The sequence below is a fragment of the Caretta caretta genome, chromosome 4 (assembly GCF_965140235.1).
Source record: "Caretta caretta isolate rCarCar2 chromosome 4, rCarCar1.hap1, whole genome shotgun sequence".
NCBI lineage: Eukaryota > Metazoa > Chordata > Testudines > Cheloniidae > Caretta > Caretta caretta.
Genome location: NC_134209.1, coordinates 128,325,297 through 128,343,542, shown reverse-complemented (window position 1 = coordinate 128,343,542; position 18,246 = coordinate 128,325,297). Strand labels below are relative to the sequence as shown.

Below are 18,246 nucleotides of genomic sequence, written 5' to 3'. Positions count from 1 at the left end.
ATGATGTCAGCTTTGGAAGATTTTGGAAAATTCCACTAGTTTTTTGTTTCTTTTCTTCCACCAGTTTACGTTTCTGTGCTCCACTTAGTTGGTTACGTTTCATCCTGCCCCTTATCTCAGTTATCTGAACTTAAAAAAAAACAAAAACAAATTACACAAGGTACACTATTTTTGTGTGTGTGTGTGTATATATATGTGTGTGTGTGTGTGTGTGTGTATATATATATATATATATATAAAATATATATGAAAGAAAAAAATGAATCAATATGTATAACTCAGAAGAATATATCAATAATAAAACAAAAATGTATTGCAATACATGACTGGATCTGATTTCCTCGCATTATTTCAATCTACGTTAGTAGGATGCCCCTCTGGTTTAGCTGAGGATAAGTAATAAAAAAGAGAACAGGAAAACGGGGGAAGAGTGTGTAGTGGAGTGTAAGGAAGTCTAACAAAGTTCTGATTTTTCCCATGATGACTGCTTCAATGCTTTTTTTTTTGAAATATCAAATTTTAAAAAATATATATCTTTTTTTCTTTTTGGTGCCCCCTGCTTTGTTCGTGCTCTAAGCACATGCTTAGTCTGCCTATTGGGTAATCCAGCCCTGTTTGGGGTCAATGAGGGACAAGGGGGAGACGTAACCATGGCCCTGTATTGCTCAGGTGCAGAGAAGGAAGCAGAATGCACCATCATCTAGGTCAGATTCATTGTGTCCATTGAGGTGTGTTAGAGATCTCTTCCATTATTTACAACCAGTTTATTTGGTACTGAAGTAGGGCTCATTGACCTGTAATTCCCAGAAATTAAGCTTTTACAGGGGTTAGCAGTCACAACTCTCTGATTGCGTGGAGAGGAGACTGTTCTCTGTAGGCATTTAAACCATGTCCATCACTTTGGTGTCTGCGTGTCTGAAGTGGATTGTCAAACTATGACATAGAATTGTGTTGGGGAAGAAGATACTGATGGAATTTATTGAACTTCAGATGGCTACCAAGGTGTGAAAATTGGTATTTTTCCTTTTTTTAAAAATAAGAGTGAAGTCTTGGTGATTCCATGAAGGCTTTAAATAGCATATTCATTTCTAGTAGTGGATTGTGTAAGCAACATCTGTTGTTTTAAGAAAACAGTGGAAGACAGAAATCATTGGCGTGGAGGTTTGGGTGGTATAGATTTTTCACTTGTCTTTTTTTGGATTTTCCCACATTAAGCTTTTTATGAAATACAGCCTAGGTTATTAAGCCAACTGGCTAACAAACACAGGTTTGATTCAGTAGAGCACTTCAGCACATGTTTATATCCCATAGACTTCCTACAGGTGACTCAATGGGGCTTAAAATAAGTGTTTAACTTCAAACACATGGTTAAGAGCTTTGCTGATCTACTTCATATAGTTACGTTAGGAGCTTGTGGGCTTTTTTCACTTAATATGTTTTTTGAGCAATCAAAATATACTTAGGTATGTGATAGAAACAGGTAAAGACACAGTTCCTGTTCTGAAGAGATTACAACCTAAATCTGACATGGCAATATAAGTGAGGGGTAGTTAACAGACAGCCAAGACAAAAAATGTGGGAGGAAGGAGAAGATAGACCAGGCTGACAGTAATAAGATTTCATAGTTCCTCAGTAAGGGATGTTACTCATCTTGGTCACTTTTTTTTTTTTTTAAATATTACCTTTCCTTCTCAATTACTGGTTGTAGGCAAAATGGTAGAAATTAGTTTCTAAGGCTAAGTAAGGGGGAATGGCTTGATGAGAATGCATAAGGAGCAGAAGTAGAGGAAGCCGTGGAGGCAAGATTGGGAGTAGAAGCAGTACTGCCACCATTCTTGTATCTGACTGAAAAACTTGAATGAGTGGAGTGATGCTCCAAACACCTACTTTGCCTGCATATTAAAACCAACTAGGAATGTTCATGTTTGTTCCACTCATTTGGTGGAACTGTTGAAGAAGTCCTTATACTCAGGAACTTGGTGCTAATTGTGGTCTTGTTAAGCTTTACTCTGGTCCAGATGTAAAGCTGAGGGGAACATGAGGTGACAAAGAAGCAAAGGAAGTAGAAAGAGCTTCCAAAATCACTGGCCCTCCCCCCATGACAAGTCAGAGCATTGGGCCTCACTAAACCCTGACAGTAAGACCAACAGAGTAGTAAACTAGGTTTGTTTACTGTTTAACTGAAAAATCCCATAAAATGTGTTGGCAGTTTAAACTGTGGTATTGTAATATCTGAGTGATATTTTAGTAAAACTGCAATTCTGTACCTCTAGGCTGATCAAATGGATTTTGGTTTAATAGCTTAGCTCTATTGCCAGTGGAATACCTAATATTTAGTGACATATTTGCCTTTAAATTGAAGAAATACAGCTCTGTATCTGACAGCATGAATCCCTTATATAAGCAGCGATGAGAAGGGAATTATTTTCTTAGAGATATATGAAAGCCATGTGGAAATGACTGCTTCCTAGAGCAACTAGTCCAAGAACACATAACGAGAGAGGCAATTCTTGATTTAGTCCCAAGTGGAGCACAGGATCTGATCCAAGAGGTGAACGTGGCTGAACTGTTTTGTAATAGTGACCATATTGTAATTACATTTAACATCCTTGTAGGGCAAAAATACCAAAGAAACCAACTATTAATTTCAAAAAGGAAATCTACACATAAAAGGAATCTAGTTAAATGGAAATTAAAAGGAACAGTCACAAGAATGAAATGCCTGCAAGCTGTATGGAAAGTATTTAAGAACACCATAATCTGGGCTTAAACTAAATGTATATCTCAAATAAAACAAAAAACAGTAAGAGGATAAAAAAATGCCACCATGGCTAACCAACAGAGTAAAAGAGGTGGTTAGAGACAAAGACATCCTATAAAGTTGGCGTCAAATCCCAGCGGATAATAGGAGCATAAACGCTGGCAAGTCAAGTGAAAATGTAATTAGGCATGCCAAAAAACAATTTGAAGAGCAACTAGCAAAAGAGGCAAAAACTAACAGCAAACATTTTATTAAGGATATCAGAAGCAGGAAGCCTGCCAAATGATGGGGGATGGGGCACTGGATGTCTGAGCTGCTAAAGGAGCACTCAAGCAACACAAAACCACAGGGGAGAAATGAAATGAATTCTTTGCATCCGTCTTCACTACAGAGGATGGGAGGGAGATTCCCACACCTGAAAAATTCTTGTTAGGTGACAAATCTGAGCAACCATCCCAGACTGAGATGTCAGTAGAGGAGGTTTTGGAACAAATTGATAAATTAAACAGTAATAAGTTATCAGGACCAGATGGTATTCACCCAAGAGTTCTGAAAAACTCAAATATGAAATTGCTGTGGTATGTAACCTATAGCTTAAATCATCCTCTGTACCAGATGACTGGAGGATAGCTAATGTAACATTGATTTTTTTTAAAAAAAGTCTCCAGAAGTGATCCTGACAATTAAGGGATGGTAAGCCTAACTTCAATACCAGGCAAATTGGTTGAAACAATTAAAAGAAGAGGAGAACAGAATTATTTGACATGTAGATAAACACGACATGTTGGGGAAAAGTCAACACCGCTTTTGAAAAGGGGAATCAGGCCTCACCAATCTATTAGAATTCTTTAAGGAGGATCAACAAGCATGTGGACACGGGTGATCCAGTTGGTGCAGTGTACGTGGACTTCCACAAAGTCTTTGACAAGGTCCCACACCAAAACTTCTTAAACCAAGTAAGAAGTCATGGGATAAGGGGGAAGGTCCTCTCATGGATCAATAACCAGTTAAAACATAGGAAACAACGAGTAGGAATAAATGGTCAGTTTTCACAGGGGAGAGAGGTAAATGGTGGGCTCCCCCAAGGATCGGTACTGGGATCTATGCTGTTCAACATGTTCATAAATCATCTAGAAAATAAGGGGTAAACAGTGAGGTGGCAAAGATTGCAGACATTACAGTATTACTCAAGATAGTTAATTCCAAAGCTGATTGCAAAGAGTTACAAAGGGATCTCACTAAGCTGGGTGACTGGGCGACGAAATGGCAGATGAAATTCAGTGTTGATAAATGCAAAGTAATGAACATTGGAAAGAAAATCCCAACTATAGATACCATATAATGAAGTCTAAATTCACTCAAGAAAGAGATCTAGGAATCAATGTGGGTAGTTCTCTGAAAACTGCTGCTTAATGTGCAGTGGCGGTCAAAAGAGTTAGCAGAATGTTATGTTTCAGAGGAACAGCCATGTTAGTCTGTATTCGCAAAAAGAAAAGGAGTACTTGTGGCACCTTAGAGACTAACCAATTTATTTGAGCATGAGCTTTCGTGAGCTACAGCTCACTTCATCAGATGTATACCGTGGAAACTGCAGCAGACTTTATATACACACAGAGAATATGAAACAATACCTCCTCCCACCCCACTGTCCTGCTGGTAATAGCTTATCTCATTAGGAAAGGGATAGATAATATGACAGAAGATATCATAATGCCACTGAATAAAGCCATAGTACAGCCACACTTGGAATACTGCGTGCAGTTCTGGTCACCCCATCTGAAAAAAAATCTGTATTAAAATTGAAAAAAAACAGAAGAGCAACAAATATGATTGGGGCATGGAATAATTTCCATTTGGGCTGGGACTGTTCAGCTTAGAAAAGAGATGACTAAAGAGGGATATGACAGAGGTCTCTAAAATCCTGAATGGTGTGGAGGAAGTGAATAAAGACGTGTTATTTATTACTTCTCAACTCAAAACCAGGTATCCCCAAATGAAATTAATAGGCAACAGGTTTAACACAATCCTAAGGAAGTACTTCTTCACTCAATGTACAGTCAATCTGTGGGACTTGTCAGGGGATTTTGTGAAGTCAAAAGTATAACTGGGTTTAAAAAAAAGAACCATACATTCATGGAGGAAAGGTCCATCATGGTCTATTAGCCATGACAGTCATAGATGGAATCCCATGCTCTAGGTTTCCTGAAGCCTTGGACTGCCAGAAACTTGGACTGGATGACAGGCGATGGATCACTCAATAATTGTCCTGTTCTGTTCGTTCCCTCTGAAGCACCTGTCACTAGCCTCTGTTAAAAGACAGGATACAGGACTAGATGGACCATTGGTCTGATCCAGTATGGCCATTTTTATGTTCTCGAGTGTTGTTTGTTTAAGGCTTGGTTCATTTGCTAATGTTTGTGTAGCCCTTTGGAAATGCAAAGTGCTCTGTAAGAGCTAAGTAAGTGTGTTGATTTTAAATGGTTGAGAATCTTCTTCAAGTTGTTGTAAATATTGCACAGATGAATGATTCCTTCCCACTGTGGCTGATTTCCCTATCATCTTTGTTCTTCCTGCCTTTTAGCATGATGCTTCTGCCAGTGCAACTTTGTACTTATACCTTTGCTTAGGCCTTTTCTGTTTGTGGTGTTTTCTTTAGCCACCCATCTTTATTTTGCTTTTCAGCAGCCACTCTTCAGCTGCTACCTTTCGGGGATCAAGGGGAAGGGTTCCACATTTTGAAGTGCTAGTTGGTATATTAGATGAAGATTGAATGTCGGGGAGAGGGAAAAGCAATAGCTGTGTAATTTGTGTCACTACAATATGTAGTGCATCTCTTGCTTGTTTGTTCTGTGCAGCATATTTACCAAGTGTTCATTAAGTGCCACTTCTATCCATGCTGAGTATTACTTTACTTTGCCCGAAAGCAACAAACATCTCCTATTCCAGAAATCCACAGCTGGGGGCAGGAATGAGAAAGATACAAAGTATTGCCTAACAACCTGATATTTTACTGGTATACAGATATTTTACTGGTTTCAGAGTAACAGCCGTGTTAGTCTGTATTCGCAAAAAGAAAAGGAGTACTTGTGGCACCTTAGAGACTAACCAATATATTTGAGCATAAGCTTTCATGAGCTACAGCTCGCTTCATCGGATGCATACTGTGGAAAGTATAGAAGATCTTTTTATACACACAAAGCATGAAAAAATGGGTGTTTACCACTACAAAAGGTTTTCTCTTCCCCCACCCCACTCTCCTGCTGGTAATAGCTTATCTAAAGTGATCACTCTCCTTACAATGTGTATGATAATCAAGTTGGGCCATTTCCAGCACAAATCCAGGGTTTAACAAGAACGTCTGGGGGGTGGGGGGTGGATAGGAAAAAACAAGGGGAAATAGGTTACCTTGCATAATGACTTAGCCACTCCCAGTCTCTATTCAAGCCTAAGTTAATTACATGAATATGAGAGAGAGGCTTAGAATAAACTACATCTTAACACATTTTGAAAGGATGAGTGGGTCTTTTATAATGGAACATATGGTGATAAATCAAGAAGGAAAGAAAACCGACTGTGTATTAGAATGACTAGTATTGGAACAAATGGCTACATATTTTTCTATTATAAAGCAGTGGTTGATATTGCAGCAAGTACTACTTAGGACACAGCGGCATCATGTCCCTATGTCCCCATAGGGATTACCTCACCTTCAGGATACGTACCATTCTCTCCCCCAGTGCTAGGAGGTAGTCTCTATGGCTGAGTACCATTACCTTCTGCTTTTTCACATAAAACAAAAGCCTTAGTTTTGAGCCAGGTGTAAACTGAACCAGGGAAGGCTTCCAAATTCTGCAGGCAATGCCATTGTTACAGGGAGAGGGACTGGGAACTGTTGCTTTTAAGGTGACCAGGGAAGTCTGCCTGTGTTTGTAGCCCCAACCAGCATTACCTAACTGCCCTAGCAGATGGGTCCTGTCACTCCAACTTGGCAATAACATATTTTCGTGCTTCACTGCTCATCTTACTGGTATTGTAAATAGCTTTTGTGGGTAGTTTGGGAGATGCAAAGTACTGAGAACAAGGTTTCAAATGGACTGGACTGTCCATGGTCAGAAACCTAGCCAAAACACCCAGAACTCTGAGGGGGTTGGTCATGGGTGAGGAAATGGAATTCAAAATTCTGCTGCTCAGCTAGATGGGAGTGCAATATTAGCCTTCTCCTCGCTCCTGCTTTCAGAACACTGTGCTACCTGAAATGATGTCATCATGTATGCGATCAGGATAGTGGCACATAAACTGCAGCTGGAGTTTGTGTATATTTCAATTTGTAATCAAATCTTATGAATTTATCTTGGATTGTTTTCTGGCTTTTTTAAATAACTATTTTATTTAGGATGTTTTAGCAGATGTACCAGTAGTGAAAACATCAGAAAGAAAATGTTATTGCGACCCCTGAACTTATTCTTTTGTTTAGAGAAACATCATGCCGTAATGTAATCGTCCAGTCTCTTTTTAGCAGGATGTTACTTTAGGGCAGTGAGCCTTTTTACTCAGGATGTGTTGTTTCTGGTGACTTGATTACATTGAGTGAAACTGCTAATTGTGCTCATTTATAAAACCGGGTGTGTCTATCAAATGTTAATATTTAAAATATGGATTTTGCCGGTCAATTACTTTGTCTGAGTACTGAATAAATGGTAGCCAAATACCTAAATATTTCTTTGTCTTCTTTCTGTTTCGATAGATATGGAATTGATGGGTTAAGTTTTCCATAATAACCTCACATATGTTTTAGAAACATTTTTCTAATTTGGGACTATTTGTTTTTTTCCAGTGAGAGGTTATCAGTAGCCTAGCAGCTACCAAAACACCTCCACTTCTTTGAGTATGACCATTTCTGCAAGGAAGTACCAGGAGGATTACCAAAAAGTCACTGAGTTATCTTATATCTTGCTACAGACTGAGGTTGCGAATCCTCTTTTCCAGATCAAAGCCCGTTACTCTGGAGTAATTTGTCTATCCAAATTCTTTCCCCAAAATGAAACAAGTGCGTTCAAACAAATGACTCAAATGAAACAAGTGCATTCAAACCATGTGCCTGAACATTTTGTTACACATGAATTATTAGTATGTAGTGTCATGCCCAGTTCTATTTTGAGACCAATTTAAACCACGTCACAATGCACAAATGATCAGTTCTTATATTGTCCAAAGAATGTGTAAGAGCACTTTATTGTAGTAGGATAACATAGATGGGAGCCCTTACAAATGAATATTAAGAGACTATATAAAGTAACAACATGATAATTGGAATATTTATTGCTAAAATATTGAATTGGATAACTGAAAAATGATCTAATATAATACATGAATATTACTTGGGAAGTATTAGGCTCTTAAAATTGCCCTTCTCATCCTCACCTTAGTACTAAATAATGCACTTTCTTCAGCCCAACCTGCAATGCTTCTTAAAAGGCGCTAAGTTATTTTAGCACTTTGGTCACTTGCTATATCTGGTTCCAGTCACTCCTTCATTCTCATCAAATATATTCCTTAGCAGTAGAGTTCTTGGCAATAAGGAAATGGATGTGCTGACTGTATTTTTGGCTTCATTAAATGTTCTCTGGATGGCTGACTTTCTTGAATAACTAACCTGGAAAGTTCCCCACTGCAGGATCTAGTTCTTACCCAGTTTACTGTGGACCGAATTGTGCAACCCACTGACATGTGGAAGTAACTTTACTTCCATGTGAGTCAGTTTTCTGACCATGGGACAATGCAGATAAGTGAAGTTATACATATGAGTAAGTGTTTTCAGGATCAGATCTTTCAGCTCCAAGCTTGACAAGCTGGAAGCAGGCTTGAGTCCCTGCTGAGTTTGTTCTGTGTATGAAGTACTCTGGCTGGCCTTCCATTCTGTCAGTCTTGCCTCTTCCACATGTACTTACACTACCTGCATGTGAATTTATATTTGTGACTTTTTTTATGCCAGTGCAGAGAGCTGGGCTAATCTGCCTGTTTATTCATGTGTCGTTTGGGCAGATGGCAGCCACTTTTATTTGGCTATCTTCTAAATTACATGTGCGCATTATCAGGCTTAAGAGGCTGTCTACAGATGTCACACTTACCGCAGTTTTATTTTTGGAGAGCTAATATTGCTGGTGTTGACTAAAAGAACTCCTTTTATTTTAGTGAGTAAGATATTTTCATTATAATGAGGGAGGGATCTACCGAATTGAGCTCTTAGCATGGTCACAGATTTTTAGACAGTCTTTCCTTTTACATCCTCCTTTCTTTACTACAAGAAAGACTGTTTCATTAGTGAGCTTGTGAACTTAACACCCACCATAAAAGTGCATGAGCCAATGAAACTGCGCTTTTCCAGCGGGAGAAGAAAGAGGAGTGTTTTTCATTTACAAGAGCCACATAACTCTGTTTTTACATTCACTTCCACATTTCACAAAGAGTGAGGTGAGGAAAGGAAAATAGGGGTTTATTATCATCAGAACATTGTTTGGTGCTCCTTATTTGCAGTTGAGTTCCTATTACTTTACATAGCATAGATCATTGACACTGGAATTTGCTCTTTTGTATGTTACAGAGGCATACACTTGTCACAGTTGAGCTTTCCCTTTTGTACAGTGACCTATAGGTACATTATTCCACTTGTTTCAGAGAATCTTATTCAGAATAATATGTAATTAATATTATAGAAATTATATATATGTATAATTTATGTACGGGTGTGTGTGTGTGTGTATGTGTATATATATATATATATATATATATATATATATATATATATATATATATATATATATAGACTATTTAGTGGAATCTTCAGAGAAGCCTTTAGATAGAAAATGAATATCAACTGTGTTTCGTTTTAGGGGTGTGCATGTCTGTGTGAATTTAGATTGCTTGTTTGTGAGATGTGCCAGACTAACAGTCCTAGGTATAGCAATCTTCTCTTTATCCACAGAAGAGGGACAGCAGCATTGCAAGCTTTCCTACTGCACTGCCCAATCTATGTGCCTCATCCCCATCCTCATCACGAGCTAATGGGATCATCTTTAGGGTTGGGCTTCTTAGTCTCTAGTACCTGGGCTATGCTGAGGCTGCCAGAGGTGTGAATAAGGTGATTTTTTGGGGGCAACACTTGCCTCTGGGACCTGGACTGAGACCTGCAAGCTTATTTCATAGCCTTTTTTTCATAACTGAGCCAAGGCATTTTATAGGGTGAAAAATTAATTAGTTGCAAAACGTATTCCTTACACAATTTCCTGTATTTTGTTTGTTTGCATCCTGAAGACATTTGTTTTCTAGTTACTTTTCACAATTGTATTGTACTGTGGTGCTACACATTGTTGCCGTTTGTTCATGCTTGTGCCCTGTCAAATGTATTATTTAAAAGTATATAGGAAGCCCGTTTCCTGCAATGAGATCTGTGAGATCATAAGGGTACCTAGAGGATTGGGAGCCTGAGATTATGTGAGCTAAAGTAGCGTTAATGCCAAACTCACCACACAATTTTAAAATAAATAAAATCCAAATTTAACAAGGAATTAAGAAATGTGCACATAGGACCTCACCCAAAATCAACTGACAAAGAATGTGTCTTTTCGTTGACTTCAGTGTGCTTTTGGATTAGCATAACAAGCATAACACATTATCTTTCATTGTTGTTTTAACAGCTATTTCTTTAAGCACCAGACAATGACTCCTCCCTAGAATCAGCTATTACAGTACACAAAAAAATAGTGTCAGAAGCTATAAACTGAAGTTAAAATTTAACTTCTTTGCAGTAAAGGACAATTTCAGCTGTGTCTCTAATAGGAAAGAATGGAATGAGTTGGGAAATCTTACTAATTTACTTTTATTCCTAAAAGTGTATTTTGATAAATGGAGAGATGGATAATGGTTTTTATTAAGTGCTCCTTTAAAACTATTTGGAGAACATTCTCTGAGGTACTTGCATAAATAAGTAGTCCCAAATTAGACAAGTGCTTGTGTACCTTGCTGATTTGGAGTCTCAAAATTTACAGAGAAAGTAAGTGAAATTGAAAAGGATACAAAGTTATCATTTGACTCATTTCCAGTGCTTCATGCTTTGTGTTGACCAACTTCTAAAATGACATACTGGCAACAGAAGTAAACAATGAAACATTTTGAAGGGCTAGATGTGTCAGAGGTTTGGGTCAGGGATTTAGGACTTCTCCCTTCTTTGTCACTGTTTTGAATTTGCTTCTGGTTGTCTGATATTTAGTGATCTCCCGTATGTGAGATGAGTTAGGACCTTCGCTGAGACAGATGTCACAACACCAAAACCGCTGTTACAGTTGACTTTCTAGCTGGAAGCCCCAGAGAAACCAAAATCTAGATAAACGTGGCCAATTCATTTACCTCCCCCAGAATTTCTGCCATCCTGACAGCACAGGAAGTACCAGTATGCATTTTAGACATCAGCTTTGTGGCAAGGGCATACAATTTTAATAACTGAAATGTAGGAAAAGGCAGACAAAAAGGAGCCTCATTTACAATACTCAACACTTTAATTGCCATGGAGAATGCCATTGTGAGTGGAGATTTCCACCGAGCTGATAACATAGGCTGCAATGGATTGGTATTTTTAAAAACTTGACACTAACTACAGAAAGAGGTCAAACAATTTCTCACTGAAAGAATAATAAATTGTCAAAATGGCGTATCAGTTAGGGACTCTTTTTTTTTTTTTTTTTTGAATCAGTCAAACAATTAGATGGGCTCCTAGGGAAATAATTTATTAAAAGGGGGAGGAAGCCTTGATGAGAGCAAGAGTTATGCTTTTTCCAAAAAATGTCTTGTGCCCTTAAAATTCAAAAGGATCTGTAAAGAATTGTCTTTCTTTGCAAAGCATTTGAATGTAATTCGTTAGTACAAGGAAACACAGCTGAACCACATTAAGATTTTTCTTTTTTTAAGGAAGACAGATCCTCAGCTGGTATAAATAGTACAGCTCCACTGAGTATATAGATTTATACCAGCTGAGGATCTGACTCTGTTTTCAATGCAGGATGGGGTTAAAAGGTGGTAAAAGATTAACAAATTAAGCAAGTGTAGTGCTAAGCTGTCTGATTATTCTGTCTCTATGAATGCAGAATAAATAAAACAGTGATTAACAATATAGCAATGGGCTGCTTACATAGGTGTGGCAACATACCGGAATTCTGCTGCACATGCAAAAGTAGTAATGTTCAGGTCATTTCACACTGACGTATGGTGTACAACAGCTTTGTGATGTGTTCAGTATCCCTGAATCCTGATGGAAACATTAAAAAAAAAAAAAAAAAGCATACAGCCTATTTACCATAACTTTAAAATGTAATGTGGCTATTAAAATAAAATCGTAAAGACAAAATTACCATTGAAACTAATTCTGTGTTTTATAATTGTCATGGGTGATCTTTAAGGTTCTGGCAATATAATAAAAGATTATCTATTTATTTAAATTTGCATTTCGGTAGCTGCAGCGTCACTGGAAATTTATATTTAAAAAAAAAAAGACTAGTCAGTGGATCCTCCTAGCAAGCAGCTTTCATTCCTCAATTACTAAACGACTGGCTTGCCTCAGTTTGTGTGTCGGACAGTAATATCATCCTTGCAGCCAGGATGTTACAGATGCTGATGACGCAGCTGGCTCATCTCATGGCCTTGTTTTGTGGTCTTTTGCCAAATCCCGTAATGCTAATGGGGCCTGTCTACACTACAGCAACATAGCTACAGTGCTTCCTACATCAGCAGAAGGGGTTTTCAAATGATGTAGTTAGTTCATCTCTCTGAGAGGCGGTAGGTAGGTTGATGGAAGAATTCTGTTGACCTAGCCACGTTTATGCTGGGGGTTAGGTTGACCTAATGACAATGCTCAGTGTACAACATTTTTCACAGCCCTGAGTGATGTAGCAAGGTGGATCTAATTTTTAAGTTTAGAGTAGGCCTCAGTAACTCCTGTCTTTATACCATTTCCTCTCTGAGCTCAGATTGGCTCAGCTCCAAGGCTGGGAATCTGTAAGATATGCAGCTCTGTCATCCCGTAATAGATACTTTCTATATGGCTTCAAGAAACCTACTGAACATGCTTAGTAACGGACACCCTTCTGGGATTTTCTTGGTACTTAACTGAGACTCCTGCTCTGCTCTGTGAATGTATGCAGAGAGAGAGATTCAAACAAATCATAGAAATGTAGGGCTGGAAGGGACCTCAAGAGGTCATTTAGTTCATCTCCCTATGCTGAAGGAGGACCAAGTATACCTAGACAATTCCTGGTAACCTATTACAGTACTTTACTATCCTTCTAGTTAAGAAGATTTTCCTAATATCCAGGGGTGAAAGTAAGTCTAGGGACTTACCGGTACGGGGCTGGGCTGGGGCCTGCTCTGGCCCCCGTAAGGGGCAGGGCCTTGGGCGGAAGGGGCAGGGCTGGGGGAGGTCGGAGCCAGCCCCAGCCCACCCTGTACCGGCAAGTGCCTCCTTCCCTCTCCCCCTCCCCGGGGTAAAAGTGGCAGCCGGGGGCTCTGGCAGCAGTTTAAAGGGCTTTGGGCGGCAGCGGCGGCTGGAGCCCTGGGCCCTTTAAATCGTCCCCGGAGCCCTGCCACCGCTTCCCCAGGGCTCCGGCAGCAGGGCTCCAGCCGCCACTACTGCCGCGGGCCTTTTAAATCGTCCCCGGAGCCTGCCCCTGCCCCACCACCGCTACCCCAGGGCTCCGCCACAAGGCTCTGGCAGCAATTTAAAGGGCCGGGGGCTCCAGCTGCTGCCTGGGGAAGCCGATCCACCCCGGGGCAAACTGGCTTACTTTCACCTCTGCTAATATCTAACCTAAATCTCCCTTGCTGCAGAGTACTACTTGTCCTGCCTTCAGTGGACATGAAGAGCAACCTGCTGTATGATAGCCCTTAATTTAGACTTGATGTACACTAGGAAATTAGATTGGTATAACTCTGAGCAAGACAGTGAAACTGACCTAACCCTCGGTGTAGACAACACTAGGTCTAGCATTTTCCCATCGACCTAGCTACCGCCTCTCGGGGAGGTAGATTACCTACCCTGACAGGAGAAGCCCTCCCATTGGCATAGATAGCATCTTCACTGAAGCACTACAGCAGCACAGCTGCACTTCTGCTGTGTTTTAAGTGTAGACAGGCCCTTATTTGCAGACTGTTATCAGGTACCCTGGCAGTCTTCAGTCCATTCCTTCTCACCACTGCTGCTCTCCCTTTTGTTATATTGCAACAGTTTAGTTTTTAAGTCTAAAGCATGTGGGTTTTATTAGCACCTGGCATAGATGTTTGGAGCTGCCCAGGACCAGCCAACATTATTAAAAGTGTCAAACTCTGTCTATGTTAGGTGCTAATACATTTTTAAAAAGCACTTAATTAAAATATGTTCGCTAACACATTTAAAAAAAACCTTAATTTAGAGAATGCCTAAATGTGTTCTGGGACCACTTCAGTAACTGACAGAAAGCTAATGATATGTTTGAAAATTGTAAGATTGTTTCTTGATTATTGTGACTAAGATTCAATTGTTTGTCAATCTGATGTGTTTATGAAGGGCCTGATTTTATAGTCCTTACACAAGCAATAGTTGCTCACTAGTTGTCCCCTTCAAGTGACTAAGGATTGGAGAACTGGACCCAACAACGGAATATTTTATTTTTTATTGCTAATGACATTGCTAAAAAAGCAAGATGAAGACATTGGGGAAGCATAAAAAGGGATACAAATTCTAATTCGGAGCTTACTTCATGTGCTTTTAATTTGTGTCTGGTTATTGGTTAGCATTTTTTCATGGTTGTATATTTGGAGACCATTTCATATCTTTACATGCTAATTTCCCTTTTCCTCAAAATCTTGTGTTCATTGGTTTTTGGAGACTTGACTTCATAGGAGAAAATTCAGTTAACATATTAAATGGGTCTGTCTAGGTTTCCGAGTCTGCTGTGGACCTTTCTTGTAAGGTGATTACTGTCCTCCACTCACTCCCACTGATTTCAGGAGCTTTTCAGGAAGTGCTCAGACCATGCAGGATCATGCCCCAAATGTACAAGTTACGGCTTGTCTACATGGTGCATTAGTCTGCACTAGAGAGGTGTAAATTCTAGTGCACCCTAGCAAGTACTGTTTCAACCACTACTACATTAATGTGCACTAGGGAACTTTTAGTGTGTGCTAGCCAGGTCTACATGGGTCAGCTAGTGGGCAAAGCACTACTGTGCACTAGAATTTACTCCCCTCTAATTAAGACTGACACACCATGTAGAAAAGTCCTTAGTCCTCCTGCTTATTCTCCTAACTACATGTTTTAAAATATCAAGAGGAACATGAAATGCTGGTTGGTTGTTTAGTTTAGAAGAAAGTTTAGCCAGGGAGAAAAGAGGTACTTGTCCTGAAAACTTAAAAGTTCTTGTTCTTCTAGCAATATCTAACTGAGCAGGTCATCTCTTTCGATATTGTTTCAGTGTTCCTTTTTATTACTTTCTCCTTAATTGCATTCTTATAGTAAGCATCTCAGATCCATGTACCTTTCATAACTCTTTCTCCTCTGGGTTTTAGTTTTCACATAGCATGGAGGCTGTTTGCTTACACTGGTACTGAAAAGGATTTCTTAATTAACTGCAAATCAGGCTCCCCTTTTCTTGATCCTTCTTACTGCTGGTGCATACTCTTGATGTGATGATCTCATGGCTTAGTGATGCTCGTCGGAATCTGGTATTTCTTAGGTCTGTAATGTAAATCAGCACCCAGATTTTCCAGGGTCTGTTTTGTATTTATTTTAGCTAATATTTTCATCTCACTCTACATGTATCGAAGACCATCAATAGATATATTGTTGGAAACACAGTGAAATCCTCAAAAGGCCATAATCTTATGCATTTAGCAAGGTCCAAATCGGCCCCCCAAAACTGACGAAAGGGCCTAAACAGCCAACTCGTGTGCTGGGAAATCAAGTCTTACGTTGGGCGTTGAGGTGCTTGCATGAATACAGATCCCATCAATCTGGGACGGTTGGTTGATGCCTAATCCAGAAAAGAATCTACCTGTGACTCTCCCTGCGAGTATCAAGGGATGTGAGGTACCTCACCACTACCTGCCCTCAGCATGAAGCAGGCTTGTCTGTGCCTGCTGCCGCAATGCTCCCTGAAACCAATCGTCTCTGGCCACACCCACAAGCCCTAACTTTCATATCTCTGCAGGCCTCAGCCTTTCTGTGCAGAGTAGTGATAGACACACACCAACCCCCAACTCCTCAGAGTGCTCCCTGTGGTACCCAGCCCCTGTCACTGGACGATCTCAGCAATTGCCAGGTAAGCGGTCCCCAGAGAGACAGTGTAAACATAGCTTGACTCGCACAATGCAGGATCAGGTCCTTTATAACATTACAGGCCTGAAATATATCTATAGTGAAACAATCATAAATTTATGTTACAAAATCAAAAGTATAACATGCCTCTAAACTTAATTTTAACAGGCTAAAATCCTTGACTAAAGTAGTTTCTCACCTAAAGCAAGCTCCCACTGTCACCAGCCCACCTGGCTGGAATCCACTGTTCATGGATGCAAAAAGCACTGTCCTTTTTGGTCCCTCAGTGATGGATAAAAAAGGTGTCCTTCTGTCTTCCTCTTAGACCTCAAAGGATGGCTCAGGTTTGGGAATCTCCCTAACATCCTCAGCCATGAAGACTGAAGCAAAGAATTAATTTAGTTTCTCCGCAATGACTTTATCATCTTTAAGTGCTCCTTTTGTATCTCGATCGTCCAGGGGCCCCACTGGTTGTTTAGCGGGCTTTCTGCTTCTGATGTACTTAAAAAACCTTTTGTTATTACCTTTTGAGTTTTTGGCTAACTGTTCTTCAACTCCTTTTTGGCTTTTCTTATTACATTTTTACACTTAATTTGGCTGTGTTTATGCTCCATTCTATTTACCTCACTAGGATTTGACTTCCACTTTTTAAAAGATGCCTTTTTATCTCTCACTGCTTGTTTTACATGGTTGTTAAGCCATGGTGGCTCTCTTTTAGTTCTTTTACTGTGTTTTTTTTAGTTTGGGGTATACATTTAAGTTGGGCCTCTAGTATGGTGTCTTTGAAAAGTGTCCATGCAGCTTGCAGGGATTTCACTCTCGTCACTGTACCTTTTACTTTCTGTTTCACTAACCTCCTCATTTTTGCATAGTTCCCCTTTCTGAAATTAAATGCCACAGCGTTGGGCTGCTGAGGTGTTCTTCCCAACACAGGAATGTTAAATGCTGTTATATTATGGTCACTATTTGAAAGCGGTCCTGTTATAGTTACCTTTTGGACCAGATCCTGCGCTCCACTCAGGACTAAATCGAGAATTGCCTCTCCCCTTGTGGGTTCCTGTACCAGCTGCTCCAAGAAGCAGTCATTTAAAGTATCGAGAAATTTTGTCTCTGTATTTCATCCTTAAGTGACATGTACCCAGTCAATATGGGGATAATTGAAATCCCCCACTCTTATTGAGTTCTTTATTTTGATAGCCTGTCTAATCTCCCTTAGCATTTCATCGTCACTATCACTGTCCTGGTCAGGTGGTCGATAATAGATCTCTAGTGTTATATTCTTCTTAGAGCATGGAATTACTATCCATAGAGATTCTATGGAATGTGGATTCATTTAAGATTTTTACTTCATTTGATTCTACATTTTCTTTCACATAAAATGCCACTCCTACACACCACACGCCCTGTTCTGTCCTTCTGATATATTTTGTACCCCAGAATGATTGTGTCCCATTGATTGTCCTCCTTCCACCACAATTTCTGTCTTAGTGTTATTCTAATGCTGTTTAGATAGAGACTTTGATTGTGTGTTCAGTAAGGAAGTTTTAACTGAATCAAACTGAACAGAGTTTCTCCTAAGCATGCTGTCCTACCATTTCTACCTTTCAGTTAATTTTCATTATAAATCAAGCAGTTTGTGCCCTGAAGTCTCTGGGGGCTGTTTCAAAATCTGGAGTTCATCAAAGCACACTGGTATTCCAACCATGCCTTTTACTCCAGGAATAGGGAGGGATGCTGGTATAGGAGCCTCAATGGCAGCAGAAGGGTTTGAATTTGTTTGGTCTCATTCAGATGCTAAATTTACTTGACAAAGACTTTTCTGGTCCCTCAGGTGACCTTTGTGTATTTATAATCCATAGAAATTGAGACCTGGATTTCTACGTGTCAGAGAATGGTCATGTACATGGACCATTTGTGTAAATCAGTGGTTCTCAAACTTTTGTGCTGGTGACCTCTTTCATGTAGCAAGCCTTGGAGTGCGACCCCCCCACTTATAAATTAAAAACACTTTTTTATGTATTTAATACCATTATAAATGCTGGAGGCAAAGCAGGGTTTGGGGTGGAGGCTGACAGCTCGTGACCCCCCATGTAATAACCTCGCGACCCCTTGAGGGGTCCTGATCCCCAGTTTGAGAACCCCTGGTGTA

At 39.8% G+C, this 18,246-nt stretch overlaps 1 protein-coding gene across 12 annotated transcripts in view; it reads left to right on the top strand.

The window, feature by feature from the left end:
- Positions 1-18,246, top strand: part of JAKMIP1 (janus kinase and microtubule interacting protein 1) — a 257,217-nt gene that overhangs the window by 75,823 nt on the left and 163,148 nt on the right. Inside the window, exon 1 of one of the 12 annotated variants that reach the window (XM_075128040.1) lies at positions 16,010-16,101. The exons of the other annotated variants lie outside the window; for them this stretch is intronic. The gene's annotated coding sequence lies outside the window, so the exon portion shown is untranslated. Of the gene's footprint in view, positions 1-16,009; positions 16,102-18,246 lie in introns of those variants that run through there. 12 annotated transcript variants of the gene reach the window in all.